At 41.9% G+C, this 14,987-nt stretch overlaps 1 protein-coding gene and 1 pseudogene across 1 annotated transcript in view; both read right to left on the reverse strand.

Annotated features, from left to right (window-relative positions):
* Nucleotides 1-14,987, reverse strand: part of CXCL8 (C-X-C motif chemokine ligand 8) — a 157,010-nt gene that overhangs the window by 92,311 nt on the left and 49,712 nt on the right. The window lies entirely within an intron of this gene.
* The window catches only part of LOC137764118 (heterogeneous nuclear ribonucleoprotein K pseudogene), a 54,365-nt pseudogene continuing 41,267 nt past the window's right edge, over nucleotides 1,890-14,987 (reverse strand).

Raw genomic sequence — 14,987 nt, forward strand, 5'->3', positions numbered from 1 at the left:
AGATCATTTTTATGCAGCTTATCTAGATTTTGTCATTTGAAATTCATGATAGGTTCATAAGACTAAAGGAGTTCACGCTGAGTCAGTCATATTACTATTCACCAACTTGTGTAACTGTGTGAAATACAAGTTATGTCAAATCAAAGAAAACAAACTTTATTTTTCCTAGCATTATGGGAGTTTTATTTGGAAGTGAACTTTTAACTATCAATACAAATGCCAAGATACTACACAAAACATCCACAGGAACTTTTTTCATCTTTTTTTGAATAGTTCACAAATATTTCCTGCATAATCCAACATACAACAGAGAAATGGTACATCTTTTTCTTTCAATTTGCATACAATGGAAAAACAAGAATATATATATATTTTACAAAGTTTAGCTAACAGACACTACCAAGCTGACAGTTTTAAGTCTATAGGTGAGAAATTATCTAATAAAAAATAATCATAATTTATTTAACATCAGTCACTTCCATAACCAAGTATTATTCTGATTAATAAAACTTGCCACCATTAGGCTTCTGGTATATTCTTATACCAACTACTCCATCTGTTGTATTGCTCCCCACCTTGGTTCTTCACAGTTACAAACAGAAAATCGTTGCAAAGTAGGGGCAAGCATTTGCAAAAACAAACAAAAATCGCCAGCTTATTATAAGCATGAATGTATGGTGGAATTTCCTCCCAAGCAATGGACTTTCAAATCACTTAAGAAAACACCAATGTGATTTCTTGAATATCTTGAATGTGTCAAGATATTTTGCCTAAGTCCAAGAAGAGATTCATTTACTTATATCCAACAGGGGACTGAAAATTAAGCTTAGTGTTTAGTTTGGGGGAGTTTGGGGGGAATTCAGCCATTTTAAAAATGACTGTCTTACAGATGAATGGATAAAGAAGATGTGGCAATATATACAATGGAATGTTACTCAGCCAGAAAAAGAAACGAAATTGAGTTATTTGTAACGAGGTGGATGGACCTAGAGTCTGTCATACAGAGTGAAGTAAGTCAGAAAGAGGAAAACAAATACTGTATGCTAACACGTATATATGGCATCTAAAAAAAATGTTCTGAAGAACCTAGGGGCAGGACAGGAATAAAGACGCAGATGTAGAAAATGGGCTTGAGGACACGGGGAGGGGGAAGGGTAAGCTGGGATGAAGAGGGGGAGTGGCATGGACTACTATATACTACCGAATGTAAAATAGATCGCTAGTGGGAAGCAGCCGCATAGCACAGGGAAATCAGCTCGGTGCTTTGTGACCACCTAGAGGGGTGGGATAGGGAAGGTGGGAGGGAGACGCAAGAGGGAGGGGATATGGGGATATATGTATATGTATAGCTGACTCACTTTGTTATAAAGCAGAAATTAACACACCACTGTAAAGCAATTTTACTCCAATAAAGATGTTAAAAAAGAAAAAAGACCATCTTAAAAAAAATGACCACCAAAAACAGGTTCACTAAATTTATTTTAAAAATCATAAAACGTTTCTTACAAAAGAGCATTACATTCTGCACACTGCTCTGAATAGATGCCAGGGACATATGGACTATTGTTACTTTTCCTCCCTGTCCCACACCCCCCACCCCCACCAAATGTTACAGTGACCACAAAGCAAAGTGTTCACAATAATTACATGGGGGGATTTTTTTTTTAAACCACCAACAATGAACAAAAATTAAAATTCACTCACTCTGCTGCTGTTTCAAAATTTCAATGTTCATTTTTGCACACCTTCCCCCAACCCCCAACCCTGTTTGCAAGGAAATAAAACATTTCATTTGGTGAACTGCAAAGATTTCGCTACACTTTGAACGCAGAGCGCCTGTGAAGCAGAGGAATGTTGGCTTTTTAAACAGCAGCAGATTAAAAAAAAAAAAAAGATGCAGGACTCCTTCAGTTCTTCACTATTCTTAGAAAAACTTTCCAGAATACTGCTTCACACTATAAAAAAGAAAAAAAAATATCTTGCATTAGAATCCTTCAACTTCTTCTGCAGACTTCTGCAGAAGAAGACTTCTTCTTCTGCAAATCCTTCTGCAGACTTCTTCACACTGTTCTGCAGCAAATACTGTGCATTCTGTATCTGGTCCTGTGTTCCTGTAATGGTAATGATCCGATCTTCGGACCCTTCTAAAGGCTCATCAATTTTGATAGAAGCTCCTGACTCATGACGGGTTTGTTTAATCCGCTGACCACCTTTGCCAATAGACCCAGCGATATCTTTGGGAATAGTTACTTGTGTAGTAATAACAGGTCCACCAAGATCACCGTATGAGCCACAACCCCCTGCATAGGAATAATCATGTCCAGAGCCACCCTGTGGTTCATAAGCCATCTGTCACTCTGATGGGCTCCATGTATCTATTGCAGAGTCCCAGGTTTCATCAGCACTGAAACCAACCATGCCATCATAACGGTCTCCAGGTCTTCCTCTTCTGTCAGGCCATTAGCTCTCCTCCTCTAGGTGGTGGTGGAGGAAGAGGAAGATTCCGAGCTCTGCCACCCCCGGCCACCTCGTCCAGGAGGAGGTCCTCGACGAGGGCTCATATCATCATAATCTCTTCTGGATGGAGGCATGAGACGCCCACCCCGACCAGGAGACATTCTGTCAAAACACCTCTTCCCCGCATGGGAAATCCCAAGGGACATCCACGGCAGTCATCAAACATTGTAAAACCACCATAATCATAGGTTTCATCGTAAAAATTGGGATCATACGGCTGAGCACGTCCTTTGATGGGAGACTCTGATTTAAGATCAAGGATGATCTTTATGCACTCTACAACCTTAAAACGTTTTTCTCCAATAAGAACTACTCTGTCAGTGGATTGAGGACAGCATTCCTGGAAAAGCTTGATTGTTGTCTGAGTGTTCTCTTGAAGTTCTTTGATTTTAGCACCTTTGACCCCAATAATTCCTCCAGCCAGACTCTGATGAATCAACAGTCTCAACTCGCAGTCAAAGTTGCATCCTTTATAGTGTTGGTAATTTAAGCATTCCACAGCTTCAGATTCGAGCGGGAGCTGGCTGGTTGCAGTGGGTGATGGCAACTGCAGGCCCTCTTCCAAGGGAAGGATGATTTTCTTCAGAATTTCTCTGTTTCAATATCAGCACTGATACTCAATATGCGCTCGGGGCCACTGCTGTCTGGGACTGAAACACTGGCATTGCAGGCTGTATGGAAGAGCCTTAATATTCTTGCCTCTTTTTCCAATCACTGCCCCAGCATTCTTGCTCTGAAACAGAATGCGTAATTCAACCATCTCATTAGTGTTTCTAAATCTTTTAAAAGCTTGTTCCTCTTCCATATCTTCAGCAGGGTGTTTACCAAATTTGCCATTGGTTTCGGTGTTGGGAAAGGCTTCCTCTGGCTGTTCAGTTTCCATTTTCTTGTATTAAAGGGACACACCAATCAGTTATTAAATATACCCTTTCAGGGCAGAACTGAAGTGTTCTGGGCGGGACCAATTGACACCGTAGTGCTGCAGTAATCTATAGGCCGCAAATAAGCGGGAAGTAGGCAAGACGTCGAGGTTGATGCAGCAGAGGAACAGAGGATAATGACGCCTGCCAAGGAAAACAAGCTTTATTTTCTGAGAATTTGGAGCAAATGTTATCAGTCATAGGTACCTTTTAGTCTAAGAACAGGAAATGATGTTGAGAAATAAAACATGACCAAAAGGATTGTTTCTCATTTTGTTCAAAACCATTTCCTCCATGAACTTTTCCTCTAGGAATTCAAAGAACTACATAGATGGAACATGACTCAGTCTCTCCACTGACGTCACTTATTGACAGTTGGGAATTTTGGCTTCCCCATGTCAGTACCCTGACACAGGTCTTTCTACTTATTTACCTGCAGGGAGTTGACTCAGAGGAAACCTCAGAGTTTCAAAATGCCTTACAGGCAAATGGCAAAACATGCACCAGCCAAACAGAAACTGGATTGTCGTCTTTCCATAAGCATTTCTATGTTTCTATGATAAATAAATAAATAAATATCACATCTATTAAAATACTTGGGAAGGAGGAAGATTGCCAAGCATTTAACAAAATTATTGTTGACCTATTCCATGTCTAAAGAAAAGAATACTGAAAAATTCAGGAAATCTGGAGAGAAAATACTGTGTAAATTAGAGATGTGAACCTGGAAAGCTAGATTAAGACAAATCAAGTTTACCTGCAACGTTCTAGCCAAGTTAAGTTGAAATTACTAATAGGTGAAGTAAAGAAGGTGTCACACCCTCCACTGGGACACCACCGTGGTTGAAAAAGCAGTGTGTGCTGCTCATTGTGTGAGGGAGAAATCACACCTTGGTTGGGGGGGGGGGTATCTCGTGAAAATGGCATTCATTCAGAAGAATTTATTTTTAAATTTGGACTTGCATTAGGTGATTTGGGGTGAGGGTTAGGAAACAGGGCTTCGCTCTGGACTGAGTGTTGTCAGAAAGTGGGGCAATTCTATGGTTGGGTCTCTTATTAAATCTTACCTAGACAGAGGGATATCAAGACCGAGGCTAAAACTGTAACGAGTAAAGAAGCAGCAGGCATGTTGATCAGCCTGCACGGCCAGATGTTTGATCATTTTTGTGGCTTAGCCCACATTCATGATTTACTCTGTGTTCAGCTGTGGTTATGAAGTGGTCTTGTTTGTGTCTTGATCCATCAGGGTCACAGAGCAGCTTGCCTGATGTCAGTGTTCTGTGAAATTGTTTATTTCAAAAGAAGAACATGAAGGTCTTGCTGGGCGTACCAGCCCAGCTCCTGGAGGTTGGGGACAGCTTTTCTCTTTCTCAAAACCATACAAGATTTTCAGCGTCAAATTATATAAAGCAATTCTTCTTAATAAACAAAGAAACAGGTCCAAAAAGACTGAGAAGGAGACTTGTAAAGTTATAGTGTGTGAGGAGAAAATTGTTTTATCAAGTTGACAGCCACTTTCATTAGACAAGCTGATAAAATTTCTCATCTTCATCATTCAAAGTCAGATAAATTTTTTAAACTTTGTCAGTGCGAAGTTTCAAAATTAGCTAAATAAATTTTCTTTATGTCAAGAAAAACTGGGCAGAATTTTTAAGAGTCCACAGATACTGAGCTGGAAATATTTACAAAGCACGGGCTATACAGAAACATATTTTGATGTATGCCACAACAAACCTGCCTGACCCTTTTGAAAAGTGATTAGGCCGTAGACGCCAGGAGGTATAAAAATATATATGTGTTTTGAGTTAGTAACACTGATCATAAGGCTTTATTCTTTGTAAATATTCTTTAAAAATAGAAAAATTACATGCTTAAGATGTTACCATCAAATTACTAGTGATAATTACAGTTTTTTTTTTTAAAGGTGCTGTCAAAAGCAGTACTCTTTTTTTAAATTTATTTAATTAATTAAGTTATTTTTGGCTGCATTGGGTCTTTGTTGCTGCACACGGGCTTTCTCTAGTTGCTGCGAGCGGGGGCTTCTCTTCATTGTAGTGCACGGGCTTCTCATTGCGGTGGCTTCTCTTGTTGCAGAGCACGGGCTCTAGGCACGCGGGCTTCAGTAGTTGCAGCACTCAGGCTCAGTAGTTGTGCCTCTCGGGCTCTAGAAGCGCAGGCTCAGTAGTTGCGGCGCACGGGCTTAGTTGCTCCTCGACATGTGGGCTCTTCCCAGACCAGGGCTCGAACCCATGTCCCCCGCATTGGCAGGCAGATTCTTAACCACTGCGCCATGAGGGAAGTCCCTAGTTACAGTTTAATAGCATCCTAATTTCAAACAATAGGAGAAACAATAAATTTGCATCGAAGTCTCCTAGATTATCTACTAAGGCAAAATTTAACTGATCATTACTAGAGGTGCTATGGCCCGTCAAAGTTGTCCTGCTTTGGAGGACAATGCGTCTTTTATCTCCACCTTATCAGTCATCGGATATGGGTAGGGCCCAGAAGGCTATGAGCTTAGGTGAAGTCAGCTCACCTCGGCAGTTCACCTCAGCAACTGAGGCAATTTCTGAAGGGTCTGAGCTGAAGGTCATCTGCTCACGGTATTCCAGTAGTGTTACTGAGTCCAAGCTCATTCTGCTTGCCCCACGACAGGCCGATAAATCGGGAGGTGAGGCGTTGGGGCAAGGTGGAGCGACTTTATTCGGAAAGCCGGGAGTCCGAGAAGACGGCAGACTAGAGTCCTAGAGAACCATCTTCCCAGGGTCTGGATGCTAGTTTCTTTCATAGAACAGAGACGGGGGATGTGAGGAGGTAAAGTAAAAAAGGCCATAAGTTTTGCAAATGTCTCCTGGTTTCGCCAGGCTCAGGGAGGGGATGTGTTAATTTCTTCTTTCCTGCAGCCATTCACAGGTGAGCTGGGTCAGGATGTTCCTTGTGAGCTGAACAAAGGTATTTTAGTTTAACATTCAGGCAGAGTGGCAGGGTTCCCTGAGACAGGCCATTATGTATGTCTATAGCTATAGTCGACATCCTTTTCCTGATTAACTTGTAACAAAAGCAACAGAAAGCAAAGAAACAGATCTAATATGGAATCAGATTTGTTCTTCCCTATTCCAGTAGCTAAGGTGATGAAGGAGAACCTAGGGCACAGCCCATGTCCACTGCAGTCCACCCCTAGCACTGCCGAGATCCACTTCCTCACATACATACAGGGAGCAGCTTTTCTAGGATTCTGGGGGCCTCTCTTCCTAAGGGAAGCTTGGGTGAGGAAAGGAAATGGGAAGAACTATGGTCCCAACCACTGCAACTGATATGGTCTCCCTCCTCCATTATCCATTGTAGGTTTCCTCTCTCTTTAGCTGGCACCTCTGCTTGTCTCAGAGGCTTCCTGGTGACATGATTCGGAAATTCGTCCTCAAAGAGCCTAAAGCCCTGCTCACCGTGATCTTCTCAAGGCAGGATTACTATACTGGGCTATTTTCCATCAAAACTAGGCAAGAGAGTGCCAAGTGGCACCTAAGGGGATCACCTGAGTTTGATGCACTGGTATGGGAGCCTTCATAGCATCATATTCAATCAGAGTCACATGTTCCACAAAGGAGATGAAGGAGTCAGCCCGTGACCATGAGCTCCGCTGGTACTTAACAGAGCGCCTGGCACCAGGAAAGCTCTCGTCATCCTCAGCAAATGTGTGAGGGAGGAAAAGGAGCCTACTATGCAGATGCAATTGCTTAGGGGTATGTGTGTGTGTGTTTTGTTTGAGCTGAAGCATAGTAGGTGCTCAGTAAATATGAATTTAATGAACTGTAAATACACAGTTTTTACATTTTGCACAATACATTTTGCAAAATAAGGTATTTTGAATCATTAACATTCTCCTTGCTATCCCCAAACAGCATAAGAGCAGCTAACCTCCAACCATGAAGGAAGATGACTCCATATTAAAGGATACAGATTTTTTTCTATTTCTATGATATTCCATTACATATTTTATTTCTATATTTCTATTGTGTTAATCCTTTATAGGGTTTCTAACCATCCTATATTGCCACTCCAGGCTCCTATCTTCAGGCTGGAGAAAAGGCTGATTACTATTCCTCCTTTATGTGTCACAAATGAAAAAAAATACTGTGAAAACAACAGTAGTATGGACAGGATAATCAGTTACTTTATTACTCGCTCAGGTGACAGCTCAGGTAAGTCTCTTAATCTGTGACCTCTGTTATATAAAAAGCAGGCAGCTGGATCTCAGCTCCTTTCCATTCTAACAGATGTTTGTTGACGGTTTTTTCATTTAATGGGAAGTGCATCTGTAGCCTCCACAAAAAAAAAAAAAAAAAAGCGTCTCAGTCTCTGTCACTAGAGGGCGCCACAGCCTAAGACCTGAGATGAGGTTGCCGCTAAGGCCACTGCACTGCAGCTGCAGTGAGATACCGCATTGTATTGCAATGCATTTTTCGCTGTATTGTAGCGTAATGTAATGCATTGAATTGCATTAGATTAAGTTGTGCCATATGATATGGATTTATATGGTATTTAATTGAATTGCCTTAGAGAAACTGTTCTCTCTTTGCTACTACATTTTTAAATTGATGCCTATAATTCGTGCCCATAATTGTCATTTTCTTAAATCACCGTGGCTAAATTGAAGTACAATAAAGCATAATTCATCTCAAGAAATCTTCACCAGACTCACTTAGAAAGAGGCAGAATGTTCTAGTTGAAAGGGCGTGGGTGATCCAACCTATCTTGTGAACCATTGCCTCTTCACAGCCTAGAACACTGCTTGCACACAGTAGGCTCTTAAGAACATATTTCAATGAATTAGACACAGTTCTATTCCATGTATGCTATTATTGGGGTGAGCTTGGGCAAATTATTTAATCCAGTATTTTGTAGCGTGGGTCCGCTGATTAGCCATAGTTGAATCATCTGGGTGTTTACTTAAATTGTTATTTCTTAAACTACCTTAGCCCTAATACTTTAGCACTCCTCTGAGTTGCTGGTGGTGGTCGTGGGAAAGCTGCCTTTTTAATAAGCGTCCCATGTGTAATTGAAGTTTCAGAACCACTGGCTTAATCTACTTCTGGTCTCAATTCCCCCCCCCCTCCCGTATTCATCTGAGGAATTAATCAATTAACTAACTCATTTCTTTGATGCAGATATGTCTGTGGAGTCATCACCACTTGTAAGGGACAGAAGATGTCAGGCGTCACAACTGCAGAGGCGGAGCACGGTCAGGGAAGAGTGAGACTTGGGCTTTCTCCTGCCCGTTGCTCCTAGTCGCTGCCTTGCTCAGCCACAAGCAGGAGCCCTGGATGCGAAGAAGAGGGAGCACAGGGTCCAGCAGCGATGGTGGGGGAGGGGTTTGTACACAGCCTTGAAAAAGAGAAGCAGCAAACAGCGGTCAATGCTCTACTGTATTCCAAAGCCTGATCCCGGACCACCAGCAGAGCATCACTTGGGAACTTGTTAAAAAATGCAAGTTCTTGGATTTCACCAAGGACTGACTGAATCAGAAACTCTGGGACGGGCACCCAGGAGTGTAAGTTCTAATAAGTCCTCAGGTGATTCTGATGCATACTAAGCTTTGCGAACCGGTGCTCTGTCTGTATGCAGTGCCCCCAGGGCCAGCTGTACCTGGGGCACCTGAGTCCCTACCTGATTCCCCAGCTGAACCCTGGGCCCCTGTTGACCCGCATATGCAGTGGCCTCCATGCGCAGTGGCTGCAAGGTCGCGCTTTTCCTTCACGGATCAAACAGAGTGTTTAGCAAGAGGACCCTCTTGGAAAATCTCACAGACCCTTAAATAAGTATTCATATTGGCATATTAATTCATCTGTTAATTTTATCAAGCAACAAATAATTTTTAGTGTCTATTGTATTCCAGGCACAATTGTACCACTCAGATTATAGTAGGGAACTGAAGAGATGAAAAGCTCTGTCCTCATGGAGCTTACAGTCAAGTGAAAGGAGATGAACAGTACACAATGGCAAAACTGAAGAGCAGTAAGCACTGTGGAGTCCTCACCGTTCATCACAGCACTATTCACAGTCGTCAAGACATGGAAGCAACCTAAGTGTCCATCAACAGATGAATGGATAAAGAAGATGTGGCACATATACACAATGGAATATTACACAGTCATAAAAAGCATGAAATAATGCCATTTGCAGCAACATGGATGGACCTAGTGAATATCATACTAAGTAAGTCATACAGAGAAAGACAATTATCCTATGATGTCTCTTATATGCAGAATCTAAAATATGATACAAATGAATTTATTTACAAAACAGAAACAGACTCACAGACACAGAAAACAAACCTACGGTTACCAAAGGGGAAAGTGGGGAGAGGGGATAAATGAGGAGTTTGGAATTAACAGATACACACTACTATATATAAAATAGATAAACAACAAGGACCTACTGTACAGCACAGGGAACTATATTCAATATCTTGTAATAACCCATGGAAAAGAATCTGAAAAATATACATATACATATGTATATCATATATATTTGAATCACTTTGCTGTACACCTGAAACTAACACATTGTAAATCAACTATACCTCAATAAATAAATAAATAAACTAAATCAAAAAAATAAGTTCTATGGAGGAACTAAAGCAGGGAAGGGGGACGGGTGGTGCCAGGCCAGGGGTAGGCATGCAGTTTTAACTGGGGAATCTCTATGGAGGTGACAATTCAGCATAAACTCAAGATAAGCCATGTGCATGTCTTCTCTGGGAGGGATAGATGTCAGGTAGAGGACACAGCAATTGCAAGCACCCTGAGGATGATCCAGAGGCCAGCACGGCTAGAAAAAAGAGGGTTGGGTTGCACTGGTGTATACATTTGTCGAAGGTCATCGAATGGAACATTTAAGATTTGTGCATTTCGTTATACCTAAGAAAAGGGAACAATTTTGGTTTATACAGCTACATTGAACTCTAGTTAATAGTGTTAATGATATGCACACAAAGGTGTCTGGGGGTAAACAAACTGATTTCTATAATTGATTTAATAATGGATCAAAACATAAGATGATGACATAGAATGGATAGATGGAAGGATGGCTACATAGATACATAATTTTACAAACAAGTATAGTAAAGTGTTCATTGTTGAATCCATAGAGTGAGTATATAGTATTCACTGTAAAAGTCTTCCTACTTTTCTGTATATTTGAAATTTTTTATAATAAACTGATCAGTCCAGGTTTTCCTACCCCAACACTGGTTCCCATGGAAATTTCTGCTCATGGGTTTCTGTTCCAGCAAGTTGTGATTCTCTGTACATGCCTGTTGGTCTAATCAATTTGGGGGAAGCGATTTGATTGTGACCTCACTTGTCTTACAGATCTAAGAAGAGAGGTTGCATTTTCAGTCTGTTCAGCATTTTACTTGTTAGGACAGAGTGGTGACTTCCAAGCTCCTTACATGCTAGATCAGAAGCCAGAAATCTCTATTTTATTCCTTAGATTTGTGACTGAGGCCATGAAGAGTAGGCCTGCTGGTGGCAGCTGAAGGGCCGCCTTCATAGGGGGACTCCGTGAGGCTTTGGACATGAACAGTACAGTTGGGGCCTGGTACCAGTGTAGCCGAGAGCAGGAACATCTCTTGTGTATCTGCTGACATATGCACCACTTTGGCCCTTCCACAGTGACAGTGTTGGAAACCTCAGGATAAAATACTCAGGCTTGGGCATCCGACGCTTCACAAAGAAACCCAGCAGCAGTGGAAGTGGAGTGGCCTCAAATGGTTGTAGATAGGGGTCAAGTTGAAGAAAGGGGAGAACTGAGTTGTGATCCCTAGAGAAAGCTGGAAGCCCTGAGGAGGCATATTGCCAGGGCTGAGTTCTGGTGCTGTGTCGGTAGAGAACAAATGATAGTGAAATATGGGGTTATATTTACCCCAGGTTGAGCCACATTTCACCCCCACGAGTGTTCACCTCTCCTTTTACAGAGGTTTCTGGGTTAAGACAAATGATTAGAGCAAAGAGAGTTAGGAACACAGCAACTCTCAGTGGCAGCAAAGAAAATGTGTTGAAGTCTGCAGTGTAACAATCCACACATAGGTCAGATAGCAACATGTGTAGAAGGGAAAACTGGTAATGTGTGTCCTGCAAGGGCAACCCCAGTATTACTGAGAACTGGTGTCTGCAGCCTCAAGTTCTCCAGCTTTATAAAGAATGGCAAAGAAAGCAGACTCCAAGTAAGAGATTGGCAGGAACAAGGGCACCCTCTGGCTATGGCATTGCAATGGAAATGTGAGCCTCTGAGGTTCAGGTTCCAGGAAGCTGTACCGATAGGAGCCTGAAGTTAGGAAAGCCAAACTACTGCTTCTGATGACAGCTGATGTGGAGTTAGAGAGGTGCTGATGGGTTAGCTAATCCCTTTTTGTGCACTCAAAGCCTGGAGATACATCTTGAGTCCCAACCTACAAGAGCTCAGCCTTCTGCAAGCAAAGGTGGCCATGGGACCTTGGTCTGGATGCAGGAAGCTAAACTGTGTGCAAAATGAGGCAACGGGTTCTCAACTCCCATCCCTGCTATCTAGCTCTTTACCTTTTCCCCAGGCTTTAATTATGCTGGGGTGGATGTCAGCGTATGGGGCAGCCGGGAAGATTGATGTGGATTGATGGTCACACGTGAAATTTGGAGGAGGAAGAAGAGCTGCTCCCCAAATAACCCTCCCACTCTTCTTTCTCCCTCAGGCACTGACTATTAAGAAACAACACTAGGGGCTTCCCTGGTGGCACAGTGGTTGAGAGTCTGCCTGCCAATGCAGGGGACACGGGTTCGAGCCCTGGTCTGGGAAGATCCCACATGCCGCGGAGCAACTAGGCCCGTGAGCCACAACTACTGAGCCTGCGCGTCTGGAGCCTGTGCTCCGCAACAAGAGAGGCCGCGATAGTGAAAGGCCCGCGCACCGCGATGAAGAGTGGCCCCCACTTGCCGCAACTAGAGAAAGCCCTCGCACAGAAACGAAGACCCAACACAGCCAAAAATAAATAAATAAATTAATTAATTTTAAAAAAAAGAAAGAAAGAAACAACACTAGTCCCTAGAAAGATGCCGTCGAAATTAAAACATTCTTCTGGGGGACTTCCCTGGTGGTCCAGTGGTTAAGCCTCCGCGCTTCCAATACAGGAGGCGCGGGTTTGATCCCTTTTGGGGAACTAAGATCCTACATGCCGCGTGACGCGACCAAAAAAAAAAAAAAAAAAATTCTTCCCTTTGTCTATTGCCCTTAATAGCTGCAGCATTTGAAAACTCATTAAATTCAAAGCATTTTCAATTATATACAACACCCTAAGAAGTTTATACACATCTTGATACCAAGATCATGAAAACCTTATGTGTGTGTGTTTATTCATATTTATATACGTACATAGGTGTGCATGTGTATATGTTGGAGGGGGAGGGGCAAAACTGGCAACTTCTTCAGGCATGAAAATAATAGCTAACACTTACACATATGCTTACTCTGTGCCAGGAACTGTTCTAAAGCCTTTGCACATTCACTCTGCTTACTCATTTAATCCTCACAACAACCATATGAAGTAGATATTACTGTTTTCATCATTATCCCTATCTTACAGATAGGGAAAAAAGGACACAGAGAAGTCAAGAGTGGAGACGGGATTTGGATCCAGGTTATTTGTGCTACAGGCTCTGGGCTATAGGGGCTCTCATCCTGGGGTCCATTTAAAAGGCTGTTCTACAATTCAATTCAATTCCACTCTTACTGCTAAAAGAGATTTTCTACAGTTGTTTCCTTGTTCAGACCTTTGCTTGCAGGAACATGTTGGGAGATTGGAACTTTTGCCTGTAGGATAGAAAATGACAGATTAGGGGAATGGAATGTCACATTTCAAGACATGTCTGGGGAAAAAAGATTTAGAACATCGAGCTTCTTTGACCTCTTCCCTCCTTCCTTTCAACCATGCCTTTTAGACATTCCTCTTCTCACTGACAGGCATCTTACATAGTCCAAGACCAAAAGAAAACACCCCACTTTCTCCCTAAACTGCAGGTCTGCTGGGCAATGCAGGGACTGAGACACATTTGTCTGCCAGTAGCCCATCACAAAGGTCGAGCACAAATAAATGTTAAAGACAAGGTTGATTTGACTTATGTGATTCAAGAAATGTCTTCATCTTTGCAGCAATTATGTTATAATAATTGTAGCCACCATCTAACTAGTAGCCACTATTGGTTGGACATTATCTTAGGCTCTCACTAATCCATAAGGTAACCCTCTACGGTATTAGCTCCAGTTTATACACAAAGAAACTGAGCCTTCTGCATTCTCCTTGACTGTCTTCACTCCATCTACTTTGATTTTTCTGTCTTTTAATTTTCCCTGCTCCCTCCTGCTCCAGATCTTTTGCACATGCTGTTCCTTCTAAATATAATACTCTTCCCCCAACCTCCTTTAAATTATGATACAGTTTAGAACTTATCTAAGAGTGTAATTATACATTCATTAGTGTCATTTTTATATAATGTCTGTCTCCCACTTGACACTCTGAGGTCCACGAGAGCAGGGATTAACAGGTGCCTTTTTTCACCATCATATCATCAGAAATTAGTGCAATGCCACGGACATGATAGGGACTCAATAATAGAGGTTGCACTAATTAGTTTGCTCAAATTGGCAGAGATAAGAGTCAAACTTACTTCTGCCTGTGTGTGTTGTCTCCAACATATTCATGACATTTCACAAAAAGAAATCAACCTTAAATTAATAACCTAAAAAGAGGTGCCAAGGAAAAGGAGCTGGGCAAACAGTGGCACAACCACAATTGCAAAACATAGGTCTTGGGCTGAATGACATTGCAAAGTCTTCAACTTTTGAGTTCATGGAGACCCCCTGTCCTTTCTACCTGACTTCTCTCATAGTTACCTCTCCATCTGTTTATCTAGCTATCTGTGGCTTTGGTTAGCACCCCTCCTCCTACTCTTTCCTTGTCCCAGATTAATTTCTGTTGCCTTCAGCCTAAGTTTGTCACTAGATATAGATATAGATATATACATACATATACATATAGACATATATGTCTATGCTTTCAGAAAGTATTAAAATGGATACTTGAGTCACATTGGAAAACCAAAAAATTCAAATTAAATTTTTTTCATTGGCCACAGTCTACTTTCATTTTTCATGTAGCTCCATCCTTCCATTATAACTCACAACTTCAGTCTTGGAAGCACCACTTTTGAGATCTTTGCCCTCTCCTGTTCACACCTCCCTAAATAGCAATAACAGCTCCTATTTATTGAGCAACTATTATGTGAAAGGCACATGGTGCTTCACTTACCCCTCCTTATGTAATATGACTGCATCTGAGGTCTCTACCAAGGTTCTCATGTCACAGATGAGGAAACTAGGGCTCCAAGAGTTTAGCTGCCCAAGGCACAAACCCAGTATGAAGCAGGACCAGAATTCAAATCACATCTGATCACAGTGTCTCTGTGTTCTTTCTGCCAAACTGCAAAATGGCCAGAACATTTAACTCAATTTAAAAGAAATAAT

This window comes from Eschrichtius robustus, chromosome 4 (genome assembly GCF_028021215.1).
Source record: "Eschrichtius robustus isolate mEscRob2 chromosome 4, mEscRob2.pri, whole genome shotgun sequence".
NCBI classification, from domain to species: domain Eukaryota; kingdom Metazoa; phylum Chordata; class Mammalia; order Artiodactyla; family Eschrichtiidae; genus Eschrichtius; species Eschrichtius robustus.